At 39.8% G+C, this 23,511-nt stretch overlaps 1 protein-coding gene across 1 annotated transcript in view; it reads left to right on the forward strand.

Moving 5' to 3' along the window:
* The window catches only part of LRRC8C (leucine rich repeat containing 8 VRAC subunit C), a 79,963-nt gene that overhangs the window by 19,580 nt on the left and 36,872 nt on the right, over positions 1–23,511 (forward strand). The window lies entirely within an intron of this gene.

Consider the following 23,511-nt stretch of genomic DNA (forward strand, 5'->3'; position numbering starts at 1 on the left):
GAACTTAAGCTTGTTTCAGGAATCTAGAGTAGAGCTAGAAGCATTCTGTTGAAGGACCAATTTTCATTTACTATCTTGTATTTTAATTTTAAAAAGCACATTTAACTACACCCTTCTTGGTTCCAATATAATAATTTCTTTTAACCCAAAATCTTTGAATAACATCAGTGTATGTGTGTCCTGTGGCTTCTCATCCTCCCCATCTGGCGTGCATACACCTCCACCGTGAGCACTGGCCAATGTGACTAGAGAGTTAGGATATTATTGCAAATACTCAGAGTCTCTGCTTTCTCCATCCCTAACAGTGACTGAAATAAGAAAGGACATTCTTTCTTTCTCTCTCACACCAGTGGGAACATAATCCTCTGGATATATGATGTCAAGGTTCAGCCTCCTTGTCTTGACATTCTAGCATTGGTATCATGTATCCCTCACTGGTCTGATTGAAGATGATGAATACTAAGCCTTCATCCCAACTCACAAGTGGGGAGGAAGATACTTTGAGGGTATACTCCTTGCCTTGAAGGGCACAACTCAGAGTTGATTATCTTTTTTTCTCTTTCTATTTCACTGGCCAGGACTAAGTCACATGGTCACCCCTGGAGGGCTGGCACATGTACTTACCTATTATCATGTAAAAAGGAGAGACTGGCTATTGGAAGACAATAAGTGATCTTCTCTCCCACTGTGATATGGCTGTCTTATAGCTGAAGGCACAAAAAGCATAGGGGCACACATTGTTGACCATCCCATAGGCCCCAGAAAGACCGCTATGTTGGTAGATGGCAGCAGTCAGAGGAACAGCCTTTCTGAAGTTGTGTGTTCTTCACAGAAGCAGGTCTACCCACCTGATGGTGTGCAGTAGGAAAGGATTTGTCCTTAGATCAACTGCTTGGTTAACCTTACCATCACTTTATCATTATCTTTAAGATTTCCTTCTACTCAAGAGTTTCCTAAAACTCCAGGTCATACTCTAGACATGCTTGGTGCTGAGTGAGTAAGCTCCAGGAGCCAATAAGCTGTGGCGGACCTGGCAGATTTGCACATCTGAGGCCTCTGGGTTTGCAGACACCTGGTTCAAGAATTGAGGCAGGGTGGCGTTTTCATGGGGTTTGTTTCAATATACCCATGCAACAAGGACAGGTAACACTTGGAATTGGGATGGTTGATTGGAGGAAACTGGCCCATCTTGAAAAAAATTCACAAACATTTTAAGAAGGACACCACAATTTTGGGGTACTTTTTGGATCCTCTCCATATGCAGTAAATATAGAGAAACATACAGTAAATAGGATTGTTGAGGACCCAAAATCTTCCCAAGAGAGAAGCCTAGCTCGTATTTTCTTAATTAAATAATGAGGTTGATAATTGTCATATTTACTGCCAGGCACTTTTCAAACTGTGCATAATTTAAAGATGTTGACACAGAGCTAAATTTTAAACCCAGGTCTTCTGGCTGTAAAATTTGCGTTGTAACCACTACATTAGGTTGAACAAAATGGTGAGTGGGGATGACTTTTTATTTTTGTAGATGAATGTGGCTGTTCATGACTAAACTTCGTGTTCTGGGAATGTCGATGTTCAGTGATGTAATATATATATACAAGGTAATAACAGGGGTGTTATTTATTAGTTTTATTGTGGGCATATAGTTGTTTGGGACTAAGGACTTTAGATCAGCCTACACATAACAGCTGTAATCACTTCACAGAGAAGGAAATTTGCACAAACTACCTTTACATTTTATATTAAGATGCTCTGAAATTCATGCCAGTGTTCTAAGTAGGAGCACATCCTTTCTTTGTAGGTTCACCTAAGGATGGTTGTGGGCTCAGTAAGCAGTGGCCCCGGGGTAGAAGAAGGATGCTGAATTTGATGAGAATGTGTCTCTGCAGAAATTTTCAGGGCATTTGTTCTTCCACAGAAGAGAAAAAAAAATTAGACCCAAACTGGAGCCACACACAAAGGACCATGTCACGTTAGAATATTTTATATACATGCGCAAAAATGGTGTAAGGGAGGCGAGGTGTGTTCTCAGTGTCAAGCAGCAAACATATTTATAGAGAACCTCAGAATGTGAGTGTGTGACTTCGAGCATCTTTACACTGACTCAGCTGTATTGAGATTTTTTTTGTAATCGAAAAACACCACTGTGCTTTTCAAAGCCCCCCCTGTGCCACATCCAAATACAAGCAGAATAGGTCCCTTATATGAAGAAACCACAAATCTTGAAAACAGTGGTGTTCCTTGATGTGCTTTGGCCACACTACTGTTTGGCTTAACTAACATTTCTGGTAATGGAATTGCTTAAGTCTCAAAATTAGTTTGCTTAGAATTTTTATGTTTCTGCCAGACCTCTTCCTGTTGATATATACAAACTGAATCAAAATTATTTGCATGACATCATAAGTAGTATAAGTATAGCATCTGAAAACAGCCTAAGGCTTTGATAGATTAATTAATCTATTTGGGTGTGTTTGCTTGGAAACCTGGAGCAAAGCCTGTTGTAAAAATATATTTGTTTTTAGAATATAATCTGAAAAAGAGAAAGTTTGTAACCTCCATAACATTTTAAAATAGTAATTCCTGGGAGCCTGGGTAGCTCAGTCAGTTAAGCAGCTGCCGTTGGCTCAGGTCATGATCCCTGGGGTCCTGGGATGGAGCCCCGGCATTGGGTTCCCTGCTCAGTGGGAAGTCTGCTTCTCCCTCTTCCTCTGCCCTGCTGCCTGCTTGTGCTCGCTCTCTCTTTTGCAAATAAATAAATAAAATCTTTTAAAAAATTAAAATAAAATAGTCCTTCCCCATCTCTCAACATCTTGTACTCCAACTAAGACATTTATTTTTGTGGAAGTGGGGAAGGTAGAGAAACACAATATTTTAAAAATAGACCACTATGTCCTCACTTTAAAAAAGATTTTACCTAAGCACCATCACTGTTTTTATATTAGAATCACCTCTGAACAGGATTGAAGAAATCTTCCTTGCCTTTTTTTTTAAGATGTTATTTATTTATTTACTTACTTAGAGAGAACGGGAGTGGGGTGAGGAACAGGGGCAGAGGCAGAGGAAAGAGAGAATCTCAAGTAGACTCCACACTGAGCGTGGATCCTGAGGCAGGGCTCCATCTCAGGACTTTGAGACCATGACCTGAGCTGAAATCAAGAGTCAAATGCTTAATCAACTGAGCCACGCAGGCACCCCTTCATTGTCTTTCTAAAACTAAGCAATTGGTATAAAAACTGAACCTGTATCTTATTCTTCATTATCAAGTGATAAACTATGTTTATTAATAATATGGATGCTCAGTATGCTGAAAATGGACAGTTTTCTCACAGGAAAGTGGACTCTTCATACTCTCACTTAGCTATTGGATGAAGTAGATTCTACCCTTTAAATTCTTTACAGTTATTAAGTGTTTGACCAAGAGACTAAAGAGCTAAGAGATTTAATGCCAGAGCATTAGGAGCCACTGCCAATGGAAAAGCAAACAGAAATTTAAAAGAAAACACACACTAGTGTAATACACACTCACAGAGTAGGTATTATTCCGTGAGTATAATACAAATTTAAAAGAAAGCATCTCCAATATGATAATGTAAACTAATAGGAAATTTTAAGTAGCACCACTCCCATTTTTAAAGAAATTCTGTAGGGAAAACACCCTTTCTTGTTAACTATTTCCTAAATTAAATCTCAAAGGAATTCAGTCTTCAATTCTATTGTTTCTATTATCTGTGGAATGTTAGGTTTAGTGACTGAGAACAGCTGCTGTAAAAACAGATTCCCTCGATGTAGTCAGGCTTCTCTGCTTACCATTGTGTACCTCTGGGCAGGACATTTAAACCTTCCACAGACTTGATCTCTTCTGTAAGCATGGGCTCACGGTAACTGGAGCCTGGGGATGTTTGGGGATGGAGTAATATGTTACATGCCAAGGTCCAGACCCTAACCAGGTACATAGCCAACCTTAGCTCACGTTGTGTTGGAAATGTGTTTTCCTTTATACGTGAAGAGATCTTTGCTAGGTAAGCTCAATACTCACTGTCATTCTAAAATAAAATGACTGTAAAATTAAAATGGATTGCAGTTCTAACATTGACAAGCATCGTCTGCATTTTGACAGTGTTCTGGAAGGGTAAATCGTTGCTCCCTGCATGGAGCTTCTTGTCTATGTCCGACCGTGACTGCTCAAACTAGGGCAGAGGCTCAGAGTGCCAATGTGAGCAATGCTCTGCCCTTGCAGAGCGTTTGGGGATGAAGTCCTATGTCACATGCCAAGGTCCAGACCCTGACTAGGTACACAGCCAACCACATGGAGTTCCCGTGTGGGAGGAGGGGCAATAGATGGTGTGTAAATAACCCAGGGAGGGGAGTGAAGGATGCACAGAGCAGGTAGGGGAAAGTGTTGATCCTGGGCTGCATATGAAAAGACTCAGCCACAGGCTTCCGAAATAGGACTCTGCCCTTATGGTTGAAGACCCTCCCGGATGTCCTCCAGCGGCATGCATTTCGCATGGGAAGGGGGCCCGCAGGGAGAGCCTGTCTTGAAGTGCTGTTCTGGGGAAAGAGAGGGTGGGAGGTACACAGGAACTGAAGGCATGATTAACCTATTCCTTATAGCTATAAAATATACATGTATAGAGTGCTGCAGTCCTTCTAAATAAGTGAGTTCTGATTTGATAGGCCCAGATGAAGCTCTGGTTTTTCCTTCAGATTTCATCTAATGTTTTATCACAGGAAGAGGAATTAAGGTGTTTGTAGGGAAATAGGTCTCAACCTCAGCTGCGTGCTAGAATCACCTGAGAAACCTCCTGCCCAGGGGCCACCCCAGCTCTTATGACTTACTGGACCCAAGCATCAGTATTTTTAGAGCTTTCTAGCTCATCCCAGTGTGCAGCCAACAGTGAGGGCCACCCTGGGTAGCTCTACCGACCCTGGGTTTTGCTTTCCCCAAGATGTTCTAATAAGCTTGAGAAGACTGGCTCAGCCCAGATTCTGTCAACAGGTTTTCCAATTGACAGTTCGTAATTTCCTATCAGGTCACGTGTTTTCCCTTTGGAAACACATGCCACTTTCTGCCATTTCGTAAGTGACGCTGGCTCCCAGGGAAAGATTTATCTTAGGCTCTGAGTGGAGCGGCAGGGGGCTTTTCTCAGCTGGCATTCTGCCTCCAGAGAGAAAGTCTTGCCTATTTTTTTCACATTTCCAAGGCATGACCAACTGACAGGTTTTGTTCTAGAGCCTTCTATTCAGTCATTTAATAACGGGTTCTTCCTGTCTACCTTAAACTTCTTACCTAGTGGTTTGAAGTCTGTTTTTGTACCCAAAGTTGATGCATTTTGTATCTGGTACCTTAGTCTGTCCATGCACTTGAAGGTTCTTGACTCACCTGCTATATGTCTATATTTCTTTGTTTATCTCAGTGTACGTGACATTCCTGTATGGGTTCTGTTTCTACTGCCTTTTCTTTTAGCAAATATCTATTGAATGACAAATAGAGCCAGACCCTCTCCTAAATGTTACAGACAAAAGAATGTCCAAAGCAGGCAAAAATTCCTGCCCTTGTGGGACTTACATTCAAGTGAGAGGGAACAGAAGAGGAATATATAGGTAAAATATGTGGTATGTTCAAGGTGCTAAATACTATAAAGAAAAATAAAGCAGGGCAGGAGGCACAGAGTGCTGGGGCTCGGGGTGGTCTGTGGTATGAAATTGGCTTTGCCATGTTATCCAAGCAAGAGCTGGTGAAGTCTTGGACCAGAGCATTGGTGACAGAGATGGTGAAAACTGGTTCGAATCTGTATATGTTTCAGTGAGGCCTTCAGAAAGCAAGGGATTGCACCAGACAGATATCATGAAAGGGAGAATTCCAGGCAGAAGGTACTGCAAATGTCCTGAGGCAGGAGTGAACCTGGAATGTTTAAGAACCTGCAAGAAGGACCAGTGCCCTGGTACAAAGTGAGAGTGAAGGACAGGGCTAGGATACTGATATTGGAGGGGGGAGTGGTGTAGACTGCATGGGGTCCTATAGAATTTTGGGAAAGCTTATGGCTTTTTTTCTCTAAGTGAGATGAGCAGAGGAGATGTCTAGGAGAGTGTCTGGCCCAATATTTTAATACAATCATCTGGCTGCTCTGTTGAGACTTAATCTGCATGGGTCAGTGGTAGAAGCAGGGAGATCTGTTCTAATAGCAATAATCTAGTTGAGAGATAATGATTGCTTGAACCAGGATAACAGCAACAGAGATGAGTCAGAAACAGTTGGATCTGGATAGAAGTTGTAGAATTTGTTGCTCTTAAGTAAGTGTCTGATGTTTTTCCACATTCCTCTTAAAAGAGTCTCAAACTCTAGTAACAGACCCAAATCATTGCAGTTATAGGAAAAGATTAACTTTCTGGCTCTTGAATACCCCCAATTCCGTATCCTGTTGTTTTTTTTAAAGAGCAGCAGTATTGCTGATTTGTTCTACTTCTGATCCACCTTCACTTCTCAGCTTTTTTTGCTCTCGGGCATTACTGCTCTGTTGCCAGCAGACTATATTGACATAAATAATCAGTGATCACTGTTGCATTGCTGTTGCCTAGTAAACACCTGTTCTTCCTTTCTTGTGGCCTTTACCTGATTTCGTGGTAGGACCCTGGAAGGTGGCTTAGGCAGGCCATGGGAATAGAGGAAAGAACATAATCCTACTAATATTTTTATAAAGGAACCTCGGGTTCAGAATAAACCAGGCTGAGAACACCTCTCTTCCCACTCTCATCTTCCTTCTCCCCACTCCTTGAACAAGACCGCAAAAAAAAAAAAAAAGTCTCCTTTTCAGCGTCTTCATAAATCTCTCCGGGGGCTTTGGATGCATTCTTTGCATCCCCTTTGCCTCTATGTGGAGTGCAGTTTGCATGAGAAATGCAGTGTGTTGTAAGCCATCTGGTGGTTCTCCTCCCCAAAACTAAGCGCACTTAATTCTAAATCCTGGTATTCCCAGAAATATATCTGTTACACATTTTTAACCACTGGGAGAATTTCAAAATAACTATATGTTTGTCTTTCATTCCACAACTATTTATTGAGTACTTTCTATGTGCCAGGCACTGTTTTGCACACTGGGTGATAGGAATAAACAAAATAAAGCTCCTGTTTCTTATACAACTGAGCTTATAACTCAGGAGACAGACAACACAAGTAAACAAGGGAGTGCATATGTAGGGCATCTGTCCTACAGATAATGCTGTTGAGAAAAGTCACTTAGAATGAAAAAGGGAATGCTGGACTGGTACTGCTACTGGTACCAGTTAGTACAAGTTAGTACAAGTTAGTATTCATATTTTAAATAGGGTGACCAGAGAGGCACCTGGGTGGCTCAGCTGGCTAAGCGCATATCTCTTGATTTCAGCTCAGGTCATGATCTCAGGGTCATGGAATTGAGCCCCACATGCAGCTCTGTGTTCAGCGGGGAGTCTGCTTGAGATTCTCTCTCTGCCCATCCCACTTGCGCTCACTTGTGCTCTCTCTCTCTTTCACTCTCTCAAATAAATCTTAAAATAAAATAAAATAGCATGACCAGAGAAGGCATCAGATAATACGACATTTGCACAGAAACCTAAGGAAATGAGAGTGACTCAGTCCCGCATCTGGTGGGAAAATGCTCCTTGCTACAGGAAGTCCTTAGACAGCTTTCCTCTCACTATGCACTTCCTAAGTGACTTCATCCTGCCCCCTAGCTTTACCTACTTCCTGTAGGATGATGACTCCCACATTTGTATCTCCTGCCCAGATCTTCCTAGCTCCAGCCTACTGTATCCAGTTGTGAGTGGAGCCCCTGATAGGTGGCTCATACTTAACAGGTCTCTAACCAAGCTTATCACTCCGTCCCCAAACCCGCTCTTGCTGAGGCATCCCTCTCCTCTTAGCAGATGGCAATCCTATCCTTTCTCTTTTGCAAGTCAAAAATCTTGGTGTCATCTCCCTCTCTGAAACCCCACATCTCTTACATCAGGTTGATCAGAATTACTTATATTGGGGAAAACTGGAAAAGGTGGAAACTTGGAGAGCTGGGACAAAGCAAGTGAGATAAAGCAGAAAGCTTAGCAGTAATGGAAGGATCTGCAGGGCACTATTTGATGGTGTGAAGAAAACTGAAGCTAAGGGGATGTGCGCCCTGGAACTCAGTTGATGTGAAGCTATGTCATAAGCCAGATGTGTCCCTAAAAGAGCTACAACTTCAGAGTGGTCCACTATATTTGGATATATCTTAACATCAAAAATTAGCTGGCACAACTAAGGCTATAGCCCCAGGGATTGGAAGGAGACTTTAGGTACCCATGAGAGTATTCACATGAAATTCACCTTAAGTATTTTTGTAAAGTTTATTTATTTGAGAGAGAGCCAGGGAGGGGAGACGTGGAAGCGGGGGTGAGAGAGACAGAGTCTTAAGCCAGCTCCACACTGAGTGGGGAACCCTACACTGGGCTTGATCTCATAACCCTGAGATCACGACCCTAAGCCCAAACCAAGAGTTGGACTTTCAACCGACGGCACCACCCAGTCACCCCCAACTGAAATATTTTTCTATTCCCTGCCTCTGGAAACTTTGTGAACCTGTATGGGGAAGCCCAAAATGCAGAGTCATAATTTTAAAAAGACGGTGAACATTAGAACCATTTTGTAGAAAAACCAGTGCCCTTTGTGGGCATATCTGTACTAAAGCAAAACACTTTGCTGGGGCATCAGGGAAGGGAAATTTTGGTAATTTTCTAGGGGCAAGAGATGGTTAATAGTTAAGTGTGTTGGCCAAATTAATTTGAAAAAGAACAATGAAAAGGAAGTAAGTAGTCGCTGTCCTTCTATTTTAGTTTGGTATACATTTCCCAGTATTCAAGTTTTCAGTACAGAAGGTTCTTGCTGTTTTGCTACTCTGAGTTCCTGGAAATCACATGGGGAATCCCCCAAAAAGATATTGGAACAGTATAAAATTTGAGCATGGCCTTCTCCAACCAAGGGTTTAGTATCAAATGAAAAATAGGTATAACCAAAAGTTTAATATTAAGGACTCTCTGTGCCTCTGGTAAAATTCTGTTTTTCTAGCTATTTATGATAGAATAATAAGTCTCATACCAGTTCCTCCTTTCCAGAGAGAAGCTGAGCCCTTTATAACCTTTAAGAAGACCTTCCCTCAGACTGGATTTATTTCTCAGTGCCAGAATTTAGAGTGAGCAAATTACAAATATGATTGCCCTGAATTCAGTCCTCAGATAGCTAACTCCTCAAATAGGTGTTGTTGCCCATGGATGACAAGGCTGAATTTCCCATAAAGGAAGTTGTTAGAGACTGAAATAATTTCTCTAATGAACTGCAATGAGCTTGGGCATTGGAATTTGACAGACCCAAATGGGAAGCTTTGCTATGCCATTAACAGTCTTTGAAACTTTGGAGAAATTATTTAATCTCTCTTTGCACACTTCCTCTGCTGTAGAGCAAAGATAATACTACCTCATGGGTTTAATGTGGAAGCCCCATAGAAAGCGTGCCTAACGCCTGGCAGTTAGGAGACACAATAATATTAAGTAGTCATTACTATTATGCTTTTTCTTTTGCATCTAACAACAATGATTCCAAGTTTGTTTCTTCTGTTTTTTAAAGAATTGCTCTGGAGTGTGATACCCCAGGTTAGAACTGAAGGCTCCAAACACCAAGGAGCTCTTATTCTTGCTAGTAAATACCCTATCACACTTACCAAATTTGATTGCTAGCTTTATCGATAGTATTAGGAGCTGTCATATGTTGAGTGCTATAGTATTGCAATTAGTGTTTGCTACAGATCTCCCAGTAGTGAAGAAAGATTCTATCCTTTTCTCCATTTTAAAGAAGAAACAGATTAAGTAAAACCTGCTCATGGTCACCCATCTCACAAGCAGGCAGAACCAAGATTCACACTCAGGTGCTTTGACTTGCGTGCTGTGCCCCCCATCACTGTAATTCTAGAGGAATATGTTAAAACCCTTAGTGACTGTCTATTCTTGCCTTCATCACTAGGGACATATCACCTCCTAAAATGCAGAGCTTGGGTTTGGAAAATGTAACCTATTCCTTACGTTTGTTTCTTTCTTTTGTCTTTTCCTAAAGCCAGCACCCTAGAAGGTGTGGAGGTGCCATGCCATTCGGGGAAAAAGGAGTGGGTTGGAAATAATACATAAAGCTGAACTTCTAAAGTCATTTAAGATTACACATTACTGAAGAAAGTCTCATCTAATCCCTGTAGACCCTTTGCCTTCCCCCCGTTTAATTCAGGGAGTTAAAAGAAAGGTACGGAATGTTTATTAGATTAGCTTAGTCCTTATTACTATGGTTCTACTCCCTTGGATATTCTCTTTCTTTAATCTGTTTACATGTTTTTTGCCTGTTGCCATGGTAAAGCTCATTCCATGAGTGAGAAATCTTAGTGCTAAAGGAGGTTTTCTTAATGTTAAATCTTGCATTTTCACTTCCACATTTTATCTTGGTGTTACTAGGGCAACCCAAATAATTTCGTTTTCTCTTTGAAGTTGATGCCTTTAAAGCTGTTATACCCTCATGCTGACTCATTCATGTTCTTACTTCTTTTCTAGTTTAATTCCCACTGCTACTTTCTTTACACAGATGTTTTCTGCTTTTCTGTAGCCACAATGGCTGAGGTAGTGTTGGTATAGGAGTTAAGTATATGGGGGAATTACAAATCCTACTGAGGATTTGAAAAGGGCTATGGATCTTCTCAGCAGAGGAAAAAATAAATGCCAGATTAAGAAATAATGGGTGAATAGACAATGGGGAAAAGATAGACTCTTCAATAAATGGTGTTGGGAAAATTGTACAGTTACCTGCAAAAGAATGAAACTGGACCACTACCTTATACCCCACAAAAAAGTAAACTCAAAATGGATTAAAGACTTGAATGTAAGGCTAAAGCCATAAAACTCCTAGAAGAAACATAGGGGATATGTTCCTTGACATCAGTCTTGGCAATGATTTTTTTTTTTTTTTTTTGACACCAAAAGTAAAAATAAACAAGTGGAGACTACGTCAAACTAAAAAACTTTTATGTGGGAAAGGAAACCATAGATGAAATGAAAAGACAACCTAGGGAATAGGAGAAAATACTTGCAAATCATATTTCTGATAAGGGGTTAATATCCAAAATATGTGAAGAACTCATATAATTCAATAGGTGGAAAAAAAGCAGTTCTATTAAAAATGGGCAGAGGATCTGAATAGTTCTTTTTCCAAAGAAAACATACAAATGGGCAACAAGTATATGAAGAGTGCTCAACATCAGGGAAATGCATCAGGGAAATGCAAACCAAAACCACAATGAGATATCACCTCTTGTTATCTATCAACCACTTACTTGTTAGAATAGTTACTATCAAAACAACAAGAAATAACAAGTGTTGGGAAGATGTAGAGAAAAGGGAACCCTTGTACACTATTGGTAGAAATGTAAATTAGTGTAGACATCAATGAAAACAGTATGAGAAAACAGTACGAGGTTCCAGAAAAAATTAAAATAGAACTACCGTATAATCCAGCAGTTCCACTTCTGGGCATTTATCTGAAAGAAACAAACAAACAAAAAAAACTAACTTGAAGAGATAGCAGTACCCCCCATGTGCATTGCAGCATTGTTTACAATAGTTAAAACATGGAAAGAACCTAAGCATCTATTGATGGGCCAGTGCATAAAGCAAATGTGGTGTGTGTATTTATGGACAGTAGAATATTATTCAGCCATAAAAAGAAGAAAATTCTGCCATTTATGAACATGCATGGACCTTGAGGGCATAATGTAATGTGAAATTAGGAAGACAGAAAGACAAGTACTATGTGATCTCACTTAAATGAGAAATCTTAAAAAGTAAAAAACAAAATTTGTAGAGACAGGTGGTTACCAGAGGCAAGGGTAGGCAAAATGGGAGAAGGGGATCAAAAGAAATGAACTTCCAGTTACAAAATAAGTAAGTCTTGAGGATGTAATGTACAGCATGGAAACTATAGTTAACAATACTGTAGTATATATTTGAAACTTGCTAAAAGAATCCATCTTAAAAGTCCTCATCATAAGAGAAAAGTGTTAACTATAGGTGGCTGGTGTATATTAACTAAACTGACCTGAGTAATCATTTAACAATATATACACATATATCAAATCATAGTGTATACCTACAGTAATACAGTATTATATGTCAATTATACCTTGATCTAAAAAAGACATGATGAGGTGTCTATGTGGCTGAGTCAGTTGAGTATCTGACTCTTGATTTCACTTGAGGTCATGATCTCGAGGCCCTGGGCTCAAGCCCTGCATCAAGGCTCCCCACTCAGCGGGGAATCTGCTTATCTCCCTCCCCCTCTACCCCTACTCTTATGCACACGTGCACGTGCTCTCTCCAAAATAAATAAATCTTTTTAAAAAGACATAAAAATATGGAACAAATATTATTTTTCATTATCCAAATTTATTTGGGTCTTGGGTTTTGAATAGTAAGTTGCAAGAGTTTGTATAACAAGGGATTCATAAAAAAATCTGTCCCACTCTATTCTAAGTTCAAATTGTGAAACGTTAAGGCCTCTGTTCACTTCTGCTTTCATTTTTCCTTCATACCAGGGCAATCTTCTGTTTGGCTTTATATCTCTGTCCTTCTGTGGCACACTATCCCTGCAGGAGTTAAATGGCTAGCTGGCGTGCATCTTTCCCAGTGCTGGTCTGGCTCATAAACCTTTTGAGTTTGAATTTATGCAAAAAACTGAGGAGCAAAGAGAAAAGTTTAACAGATCTGTGGCCCACTTCTTTGACTATAGCTTCTTATTTATCTTTTATCCCCAGTTCTTGACATACAGTAGTTGGATAACAAATGTTGAAAGAGGGAGAGGAGGAGGAAAGATGGAAGGAAGGGGGGAGAAAGTAAAGGAAGGAAGAGGAATATATTCAAAGGAATTAAGAAAAGGAGAAAATTTAAAAATAATAATAATAAACCACCTGTGTTCAGTCCCAGGAAGTTACTGAACAGCCCCTTCCTGGACGTGACTGATCTGCTGAGATTCCGAACAATGTTCACTGTTTGTGGTGAGCATTTTGTGAATTCAGTACCAAACGTGGCCTCCCCACCCAGAACTTTGGGGCATCTTTAGACAATTAACAAGAGAGTGAAGGCACTATGTGGGGGATAATTCCGGAGATCCGGTGGAGGTTAGCTCATGTGTTTTAGAAGGAATTTCACCAACAAAGTACAAGCTGAAGCTGATAAGGTCTCCATACTTCTACAAAAAGGTTGCTTTGCATAAATTTTTAGAAAACTAGAAAAAGACTCTTGGTGAGTCTTGGTGCCTTTGGCATTTCCGTCTAAGAATGTGTAACTTGTTGCCCTCTTTGTCTCACAATCTGGACCAGCTTGGGCTACCCTATGTCTCCAGAGATAGAAAATATCAGATCTAACCTTATTCAAAGTACACAGAAATGAAAGAGTTATGGCAGAGTGATGGAGGGCAAAATGATACATCTTAAAGGGGAAAAAAAGAGTCATCATATTACAGACTTTTCATTTTGCCTGGAATGTTCTCCTGGTCCTGGCTTCCAGCTTTACCTAGATAACTATTCCTACCTCTGCTCCTATGCAGACATCACTTCTTTTTTTTTTTTTTTTAAAGATTTTATTTATTTATTTGACAGAGAGAGATCACAAGTAGGCAGAGAGGCAGGCAGAGAGAGAGAGAGGAGGAAGCAGGCTCTCTGCTGAGCAGAGAGCCTGATGCGGGACTCAATCCCAGGACACTGAGATCATGACCTGAGCTGAAGGCAGTGGCTTAACCCACTGAGCCACTCAGGCGCCCTGCAGACATCACTTCTTGAGCCCCCAGTAACTCAGGTATCTCAGTATGTGTCAGTGTCCTAAACTTCTACTTCATCATACCTATCACAACTGTGAGTAGATGGTTGTCATTTTTTACTGTCTCTCCATCATAATGTAAGGTTCATATGGACAAGCATTATGTCTGACTTACTCACTGGTATATCCACATGGGTGAGCACAATACCTGGCAGTTTAAGCTACTCTAGGGCTTATAGGAAGAAGGAATAAGGGGCACCTGGATGGCTCAGTCGGTTAAGTGTCCAACTCTTGATTTTGGCTCAGGTCATGATCATGGGGTTCTGGGATCAATCCCTGCTTTGGGCTCCACTCTTAGCAGGGAGTCTATTTGAGATTCTCTCTCGCTTTCCCTCTGCCTGCTCCCCTTCCCTCTGCCCTGCACCAAAATTAAGTAAATCTTTGGGGTGGGGGGGAATGAATGAATAAAGCTGCCAGGTGCTGTGGTAGGTGCTAGGGATACAAAGCTCTTAAAAACACTGTGTCTATCCTTGAGAAACTATGCTCCTGAAGTCAGTATCTCCAAAGATAATTTATCCCTTTCTCAGCTTCCAGAGGGCAGAGAGCAAGGGTGAATCATGATGGCATGGCTTTCTCCACCTCATCTTCCCAAATCCAACTTCTTTCCCACAAGAATCCCAACATGGACTCTTTGTATCTAAGGACATGGAGTAGAAATGAACCGTCCTATCTTTCCATCAATATCTGGTTCTTTGTTAAGTGGATATTTATTTTGATTTTGCCAGAACACTTTAAATTTATGTCTAGAGAGATTTTTTTTTGGTCCTTAAAACATTAGTCTATTAACATGGGTCATCTGAAAATAGAATCAAACATTACAGAACAAATAAAAACAAATCCCCACAGTTGTTGTTCCGTAAACCTTGATTTTTCCCTTGGACCTGAGCCACTCAAAAGATTATCCACACATTCCTAAATCCCATTTTACTTCAGAACTTCCAGAGTCTCTTAGCTTTGAAACGTTTGACTTTAAAAAGTTAGGGTTTTGTTTGTTTGTTTCTTCCTTACTTTTTCCAACTAAATCTAAGGTTTTGGATAAATTCCTGTGACCTTTCTACACAATTTTACATTTTTCAGTATTTTGATTAATAAATAAAACCTCCCAATTTGGGATGCCTGGGTGGCTTAGTTAGTTATGCCTCTGCCTTCAGCTCAGGTCATGATCCCAGGGTCCTGGGATGGAGTCCCACAATGGGGTCCCTGCTCAATGGGTAGACTGCTTCTCCCTCTGCCTCTGCCTGCCACTCCCCTGTTTGTGCTCTCCCTCTCTCCAACAAATAAATAAAAATCTTTAAAAAAAAATCCTCCCAATTTAACAACTACTGAACTAGTTGTACTCCTTTCAAGCCTCTCTAGCCTACTTTTTCATCCTACTGATGAAGTTGTGGATCAAAATAGCTTTAGATACCAAAAAGCACCATGCAAGTTGATAGATTACAGAGCTTCAGTATCTTGTTTTCTAGGTCTTTCAACCATTTAAAAATATATATATTTAGCAGAGTCCTCCATGTCTTTGAGATAGTTTTCTCAGGAAGGGACTCCACTGGCCCTAAGCCATCTTTCTTACTAATAATAGCAACTGCAAGTAAACAATTTCATAATATGATACAGTTTATCTATAAAGATGGCGCTACTTTGGGTCTTATTCCATGTTAACTGATGGGTTCTATGTTTTTTCCTCTATTTTCATTTTGCTGACGAAGTATTTCAATGAATAAGCCTGAGATTTCACTCTTAAATGGTCTTGTAGCTCTGTTTTAATTATTCATTTATTCGACAAATATATGTCAAGCACCTGTTACATGCCAAAAACTTAGGTAATGGGAACAGAATGGAGAGCAGCATTCATCCAAGAGCCACACAAATGAGTGGACTATGGGGTCTGTGACAGAGGGGCCACCTTGGGAGTCCAGGGTGCTGCCCAGCCTGCGGGCTGGGTTGGACCTTGCTGGGAAGATTAGGGATGTTTTGCCTGGGCAAGTGGTGGTAGAGCCAAGGTCTGCAGGATGCATAGGAATCTGCAGAGCAAGGGGGTAGGGGGTGGGATGGCAAGGACATTTATTTCAGTCCTAGGATGAACCACAAGGCCCTGCTACTATGGCTTCAATCTCCCTCATAGTGACTTTTCAAGAGCCACACAGATCACTTGACCTTTGCAGTCACGTCATGTGTATCACCTCCTTTCACTATTTCTTTTGGGGTTGAGAGTAGTTTTTTTGTTTTTGTGGTTTTTTTAACACAAAAGAATCTATTATCTTCAGAAACAGATGTACTTTAACTAGTTGATTCATATCTTCCAAGTTTTTCTTTCATTTAGATTTTTGGCACATTCTAGGTCTGAGAGGCAAGGAGCCTTTGACCATATTCTCCTAGAACCTTCGTCCAAAGAAACTGTTAATTCCCAGCTTCTAGAACGCAAGCCTCTAGGAGTATCAGATATCATCATGTTAGAATTCATTTAGCTTTGCTGTGAGAAAATAAGAGAAGAGGGAACTCATATAATATCTAACTCAGAGAAGATGGGCCATTAAATCAATATGTTAAATTTAGAGCCAACCCCAACAAATATTTTTCCTGTAGGCGAGAAGCCTTGCATTAAATATTTATTAGTTGGATGAACAAAAACTAATATTCTAGTTTTTAGGTGCATCCACATCCATTTTAATATTCTGACAGCCAAATATGGTGGTTGTTAATTTTCTTACAAAGAGTCCTGTCTTCCTGGGGCCTGGAGGACCTGGACTTCCTTTGATCAGGGATTTTACTGAGCACATCCAACAGGAAAGACAAACCAAGAGCTGATTTCTTGAAAACAACCTTTTTGAAAAGCTCCAAAGAGGATTATTTAGCAGTTAATGGTTTTCTGCTATTATCAAACCTTCAGTGTAGCTCCCTATAAAGAGTTTAATAAAAAGGGCAATCAAAAGGTTATGCTATAAATCTATTAGTCTTCCAGTCTCTCACTTTATTTTTTTTATTTTTTTTTAAAGATTTTATTTATTTATTTGACAGAGAGAGATCACAAGTAGGCAGAGAGGCAGGCAGAGAGAGAGAGAGGAGGAAGCTGACTCCCTGCTGAGCAGAGAGCCCGATGCGGGACTCGATCCCAGGACCCTGAGATCATGACCTGAGCCGAAGGCAGCGGCTTAACCCACTGAGCCACCCAGGCACCCCAGTCTCTCACTTTAAATGCCAATCTCTGGTTTCCTGAGTAGTGTGACTTTGTTTCCTAGTTGTTATATTGAACATAGCTAGAATTTTTTAAATCTTACCAGACTTAAAAAACAAAACAAAACAAAACAAAAACAGCTTAGCGGGAAAGTTCTTAGTAATGAGTTACTTTAGCTGCCTGTCACATTTTCGGTTGACTCTGTTTTTTTAGGTATCAGTCAATCCATGGTTGTCAAAAGTATTTATAAAACATGGCAAACTGCCTACTGGAACAGGTGAGACAATTACCACCCCCCCAGACTCATTAGGAATTCAACTTAAACAATGGAGCGTGGTAGGCCCTTGAGCTAACAATATGAAACCAAAGGCTTCAGACCATTTTAAACTCCAAAAATCTAAAAAATGAGTAAGAACTTTCAGTGTTGATGTTCTGAAGGACGGGGTCTCTGTGTCTCCCTACCCTCCTCTGCTGGCTGTCCTTCTGTCAAAGGAAGCAGACTCCCAGGTGGACTGACCTCTTGGCCAGGCTTGTTTTGTCTGCATTTGCTGGCCCACTCAGAATGCTCTGTGCATCTGCCACTTAGGACTGCTATGTTTTCTTTGCTCAGGCAGGCAAAACTGGCGATTAATGTTTCTCTTTGTCCATTAAAGGAAGAGATAGTCTTCAAAGCAGTCATTACTCATCTACTCAAATGAACCCTAGACTTGGGTTTTAGAAGTCAAGACTGATAAGATGAACTGAAATCTCAATCATATTTAAATGATATCAAGGGTTGGAAGGGAAACACACAATCTTTTCAAGGCTTTCGAATCCCCTTAGAGAAAGGGTGGAGGTGTGTGCATACACAGTGCCTCCTGCAAGACTGTTCCTGCTTTAAAGGAAAGAGAAACAGCAGGAAATGAAGAGGTGACCAGGAAGGCCAGTGGGATGTCTGAGAGCCAAAGCCATATTTTCTTGGAGAGGATTTCCATAAATTTGCAATGACAGGGGAAGGCAGTAAGTAACATTTGATGATAATCCTTTATGATCACTTTTTAAGACTATTAGATCACAATGTAGCCCCATTTTAGAAAAAATTTGTGAATTCACATTTACTGGACATGTACACCATAAACATTAAATAGTAACTAGTGTCATACAGATGGAACTGAAGCTCTTTGACGAAAATTCTAAAGAAAGCAAAGCTTTCTTTTAAGATCTCAGCAAGATTCAGAAGCGCATTGTTCCAAACCATTATTATCATAAACAAGACTGTTACGTATGGATGTGTTTTCTGTCTCTTGTTTCTTAATAGAGCAATGTTCTGATAAGGGAGTTACATAACAAGTTGGCCATTGGGTACACGATGGACCTCAGAAGTCATTATTGATCCACAAATCCCCTTTAGCATTCATGACAGAACATTGTGCATTAAAATTTCAGTGATCCTTAACTTTGAAATTATAAATTATTCCTGACTCTTTTCTTCTTCTCGCTGTCTCCAGTAGTGCATGCTCTTTGAATAATTATTTACAGTGTGAAGCTATATGGTAATAGTCACTCTATACTTTATAACAGAGGATAATAACAGAAACAAGAGCTTGGTCCTTACTACAAAATGCTCCAATGGGTGTGCGTATCTGTGTGTGAGTGTGTGTGTATATGGAGGCCTACTTTGATTTAACAAATGTGAATCGAGGTCCATTCTAAGGCATTGTATTGTTTTCTAGAAGACACAGAGATAAACAAGATTTAAATTCTATCTTCAGCGAAATAAAAATAACCTTTTTAAATGCAACATTGGCATAGGAAACACTAATCAGTCACATTTACAAAGCAGACCAATTATAATTCCTGCTTTCATAGGAATTTCTTTAACACAGGGGTGAGGACAGGCACCTTGTCTTCTGTTTTGCTCACTTCCATTCCCCTAGCACCTAGCTCAATACCTGACCTAGCTTACACTCTCCTGATTCTATAGCAAGTACATGAGCCCATGCTTGTGAGAAAAAAAGTTCAGCTGTGGATCATCATATATAAATTTTTAGTGGATTCAAAAGCTTCTGACTACAATAGAGATAACTGTGGAACCACCATGTAAAGTCAAGTCTTTGAGATGTAGGACCTGAAGAAGAATTATGAAAGGGATTTTTCTTTAAGTATGTGCAATGTATAATGAGGAAGAGGTTTATCTTTTTTTTAAGAAAGAGAACTGCTAAGTAGGAGTAATTTTTGCTTCCCACCACCACTACCACTCTCAGAAAAACAGGTGAAATTCAATTTGAATATTTTCCAAATGATGTGACTGGAACATTAATTTAACATATGGCATCATGGAAATATGCAAGGAGATAATAACAAGGATGTATCCATTGGCTTGCAACTTTCACTTGCCTCTCCTCACTCTGCCTTAGTCAAATTCTTGCTTTTGGGGACTGTAAGGCCAGGAGAGCTCAAGAATCATTTAAATGTACTAATAATAGCTTTTTTAAATTTCATACCATCAAATAGGGATATGAAAAGAAAAACTGAATGCAGAAGAAATTCTGCTTAAACTCTTTGTTTCTTAGGATATTTAAAACTCTTTACATTTGAATCGCCTCGATGCAGTATTCACTAAGAGCTATAAAGGGTGAGATTTGGTTAGAAGTTATGGCTCACCACTGGCTGTGTTCCTTGGGCAAGTCACCTAATTTCTCCGGTCAAGTTCTTCACTCATAAAAGGAGAGTTCTTGACGAGTCATCTCTGAAGTGCCATTCGGGTTCTAAAATTTTATAACTCGTTTATGGTTTTCTTTTAATGGCATATAGAACTGTAGAATTATGATCTTCTTTGGTGGATTTTTCTAGAGCTATTTTGTCATGTGTACCACAACTACAAAGTAAAACACAATCTAAAGTCATGTTCTCCCAAGAGATAAAGTTATCATTTTAGGAACTGGAAAATTTGGCATTTTATCCTGTTTTTTATCTCCATCGTTGCACTGCCAGAAGAAAAGCAGTTTGTTTTATTTTTGTAATTGATGTTTTGAGCATATCCTGATGACTTTGTTTGGATTTATGGAGCCTTTGGGTACAGCTGGAAAGAACCCCTAAATAAATCATGGTATCTCTGTGTTCTTCCTCACTTGCACTCCTTCTCCACACGAGCGTCAGGACACCAGCTGATGTTCTGGCCCTGCACTGGAATCCTCCTCCCATGACATTACTCAGAGACATGCTTTGCCTTTATAATGATCATTTCTAAAGCTAATGTCAACTGCACCCCTGTTCCTCATTAAAATGACTACATATCCACTAATTTATTCAGCAAATATTGAGTGTCTCCTGTATGTCAAGCATTATTTTCTGGGTAATTGGGATACATCAATGTACAAAATAGAATTGAAAAGTACCTACATTTCGTGAATATAAACTTACATTCTTGCAGGAGACAGACAAAAAATTAAGAAACACAATATATTTTGGCAGATTGGATGTGTGATGTAAGAGACAAAGAACAGTCAGGGATGACCCCAAGGTTTTTAGCCTAAGCAACTGGAAAGGGAGTTCTATCAACTGAGATAAGAGAGTTACAAGAGAAACAAGACTTTTTGGAGTTCGGAGGAGGTAGGAATAAGGGGATAGAACTGGAGTGGGTTTGCATTTAATGTGTCTGGTGGATATCCACAGGGAGATGTCAAGTAGACAGTTTGGTCCATGACTCTGAATGAAGAGATAAATTTGTGTTTGGTATGGATCCTCTTTAAAGCAATGTGACTAAATGCAATCACCAGATGATGAATGACTGGGAAGAGAAGAGGACCAAAGACTGAGCACTGAGCACTCCAGAGTCAGAGGTCAGGAAGAAGAGGAGGAAACAGCAAAGGAGTTAAAGAATGGGCAACCAAGGAAAGAGGAGGAAAACCTAAAGGCTGTGGCATCCTGAGAGTGAAATAAAGAATGGTCAAATTATACCTTTCTGCTGATATCCTGATAGAGTGAATAGGAGAGGACTGAGAATTGGCCATTTGATTTAGTAACATAGATGAACAATGTATGTGGATTTCTTTTCTGTAGAATTCATATTCTATGTGCTTACATTCATTTTTAATACATGTTTTCATTTGGAATTGGCTCTTGTTCCTTTGAGTGGTATATGGTTGTACTGTCTAAAGCTGATGCCACTTTCCAGCTGCCAGGAAAATGTGGAACAAAGCAAGTGCTGGCCGTACCTGCCAGTAGGCATTGAACAATGTTAGCAATCAGGCTTGAATCAAAGTAGAATAAGTTTCATATTCTTAAAGTTAAGGATTAATAGAGCAGAATTTGTTCTGTTTAATTAATTCTGGAGAAGATGATACGAAGATTCTCCTGAGAGGGAAGAAGACAGATTGTTCAGGAAGAGTCAAATAAATGAAAGAAATAAGAAACTCTAGGTTTGCAACTAACCTTACCAATACTCTTTACCAAAGGATTATATGATACGATCTTTTGGAGAAGTAAATTTTGTAGAGCCATTAAAAGGACTTTTGGAAATAAATATTTTTAATAAGGAAATGCACTTGGATTTCTCCAAAGGGACATGGGGCAGATATTTAACATAATGTAAAAATTATATAATTTTAATTAAGACACCAGAATCTCATGACTGAATTGAAAGCTGTATTTCCAAAGACATTATTTAATTAGGTAAACTAAACTCTTACATAATATGTTGGAAATCCACGTTGGAAGAAATATAGAGATAATCATTTACATTTCTGAAATAGAAAAAAAATAAAAAGAAATAAAATTATGCTGATTGATGCTTAGGGGGAAAAAAACCATTTAAACCCAAGCAGTTTATTTTCAGAAGTGACTCCTTCAGCTTGAAACACTAACTCTTGAAATGGTAACAAATCAATTGGAAGCTAAAATAATAATGAAAGAGAAATCAAGTGTAGTCCGGGTTACACATGTGTGTCATCAGAGATGCTGACATTCGTGAAAGAATAGAAAAAATTTTTTTTCAACCAGTGAGCATAAGGTCCATCTGTCCTGTCTTTAATTATTGGAGCTTTTTAATCAACTTCTTTTTTCCTACCCTTTTTTTTGCATCAGAAATAATCCCAAGGATTATTGCTGTGCTGGATATCACCTTTGAGTGAGATTATGATATGTTAAAATTATAAAGTCTATGTGCATGTATGTATTATACATCTGTCTACATACATTCATATGTAGTATATATGTGCACACATGTATGTACATAAGCATGACCATATACATACACTTACCCAAAAGAGGTGAAGTGTGTTGGGGACTCGAACACTAAAAGGCTGTGACATTTTGACCAGCTATTTCTCTAATAACCCACCTTTTTTAAAAAATTATTTAAATTCAGTTAATTAACATACAGTATATTAGTTTCAGAGGTGAAGTCAGTGATGCACCATTTGCATATAACACCTGGTGCTTACTACATCACATGCCCTCCATAATGTCCATCACCCAGCCACCCCATCCCTCCCCCAACACCCCCCAGCAGCCCTCAGATTGTTTCCTGAGATTAAGAGTCTCTTATGGTTTGTCTCCCTCTCTGATCTCACCTTGTTTTATTTTTCCCTCCCTTACGCTATGCTCCTCTGTTTTGTTTCTTAAATTCCACATCTGAGTGAGATCCTGTGATAATTGTCTTTCTCTGATGGATTTATTTCGCTCAGCATAATACCCTCTAGTTCCATCCACGACTTTGCAAATGGCAAGATTTCTTTTTTTTTTTTTAATTTTATTTATTTATTTGACAGAAAGAGATCACAAGTAGGCAGAGAGGCAGGCAGAGAGAGAGGTAGGGAAGCAGGCTCACCACCTGGCACAGAGCCCAACGCGGCGCTTGATCCCAGGACCCTGGAATCATGACCCAAGCCGAAGGCAGAGGCTTTAACCCACTGAGCCATCCAGGCGCCTCTTTTTTTTTTTTTTTTTTTTAAATTTTTGATGGCTGAGTAATATCCCGTTTTATACACACACACACACACACACACACACATACACACCCTGCATGTTCTTTATCCATTCATCTGTTGTTGGAAGTCTGGGCTCTTTCCATAGTTTGACTATTTTGGACATTGCTGTTTATAAAAACTGGGATGCAGGTGCCCCTTCCGATCACTACATTTGTATCTTTGGGTAAACACCCAGTAGTGCAACTGCTGGGTCATAGGGTAGCTCTATTTTCAACATTTTGAGGAACCCCCATGCTGTTTTCCAGAGTGGCTGCACCAGCTTGCATTCCCACCAACAGTGTAGGAGGGTTCCCCTTCTCTGCATCCTCACCAACACCTGTTGTTTCCTGACTTGTTAATTTTAGCCATTCTGACTAGTGTGAGGTGGAAACTCACTGTGGTTTTGATTTGCTTTTCCCTGATGCCGAGTGATATGGAACATTTTTTCATGTGCTGTTGACCATGTGTTATATTTTCTTT

The sequence above is a fragment of the Mustela nivalis genome (assembly GCF_964662115.1).
Source record: "Mustela nivalis genome assembly, chromosome: 10".
In the NCBI taxonomy this organism is placed as follows: Eukaryota; Metazoa; Chordata; class Mammalia; order Carnivora; family Mustelidae; genus Mustela; species Mustela nivalis.